Below are 1,646 nucleotides of genomic sequence, written 5' to 3'. Positions count from 1 at the left end.
AAATTTCAACTTTCCAGAATAATAGTTCTCAAGATTAAGGAGACTTAAAGTCTCTTAAGAATACAGATTGCTCAGACCTACTCTAAAGCTACTAAGATTCAGAACTTTTGTCACATGTCTCATAAATAAAATCCTATTTTCTTTTGATAGATCATACTGAGTACTTATGATTCAGTGGTCCACGCTTTGAGAAATACTGTTGTAGGAACCTGAGAATGAACACATAAAGGTCCTTCCACTTAGAGGATGTAACATGATTTAAAATTCCTACCAGGAGTTATAGCTTTTCATTAGAATATATAAACTTTGAAGATGTGTCTCTAAAAACTTTTAAAAAATGCTAAATAATAAAAATCTATACTTTTCTTGAAAATGTCAGATGACTGAAGTTAGAGAGCAACTAACCAACACAAAACCTCAGAGAAGATAGGCAGAGCCAAAGATGTATGAAACGCAGGTCCATGCTTACCAGCCAAGATGCCATATGCCATGCTGCTGCTGCTGCTAAGTCGCTTCAGTAGTGTCCGACTCTGTGTGACCCCATAGACGGCAGCCCACCAGGCTCCCCTGTCCCTGGGATTCTCCAGGCAAGAACACTGGAATGGGTTGCCATTTCCTTTTCCAGCCATATGCTATACAAGCCTGTAAAAAAGAACTGGTTCAAATTTTCAAGTGAACTCCTCACAACTAAGTGTAGACCTACCGAGAATATAGAATCGCTGAGGGCCGTCTGTGTATGACACAAATGAGAATTTAGACCCACTCAGGTTTTCTCCCTAGAGCTCAGCCAGGTACTCTTGGAAAGCCTACTCTTGGAAAGTAGGACTAGAGGCCTGAGAAGGCTTGCATCACGGAACAGACTTGGTAGATGGGAATGGCATCTGCTGTAGGATGGGGACTATACCTCACCCAGTTCCTGTCCCCTAAGCATCACTTGAAGATCCATTGCCTGTGAGGTAAAGGAGTAGAAACAGACTCTATAACCCAGGCTGAGGCAGGTTCATCAGAAGTCTCCTGCAGCACTGGGGGAGGGGCAGAATCACAGAGAAATCTGCACTTTCAATATCCAGGAACACTACACCTGCCTGAGACAGGCCGAAACAGAACAATCAGAAGACAGCCCCATCCTCCAGGTCCCACCAGCAGAATCACTGGGTTCAAGTAACAAAGCACTGTGCTCTGTTTCTGAGGGGGTGTGGAGAGCCTGGAGATTGGTCTTGTCTGTGCCACAGGAATAAAGGGGTGATCCAAAGCTGGTACTGGGATAGACATTAGAAAAACCTTCTCACCAGCCCTCAGCCTGAGTAAAAGGTAAAGTTAGAGAGATATGAATCCTGTGACTCATTCACTGAGGACATTCAAAGAAATCGCAGGAGGAAATGGATGGCCTTAGTAGTCCCTTACCAATTTAAAAATTTGAACCTGTAGTGAGCAACCTTCTAACACAGAAGTCTCCAGGCCTAAATAGCTACACTGGTGAGTTCTACCAAACTTATAAAGGTTAAATACCAGTTCTTCACGCATTAACAAAAACATACAAACAGACTGAATACTTTCCAAATCACTCAAGATAACAAATTAGGCTATACAACTAGAGTCTATGTCATAAGTATAATAAGTGGATAATTAATTTTCTAGAACCACAG

The sequence above is a fragment of the Bos indicus x Bos taurus genome, chromosome 15, assembly GCF_003369695.1.
Source record: "Bos indicus x Bos taurus breed Angus x Brahman F1 hybrid chromosome 15, Bos_hybrid_MaternalHap_v2.0, whole genome shotgun sequence".
NCBI lineage: Eukaryota > Metazoa > Chordata > Mammalia > Artiodactyla > Bovidae > Bos > Bos indicus x Bos taurus.
This window is presented reverse-complemented; position numbering follows the sequence as displayed.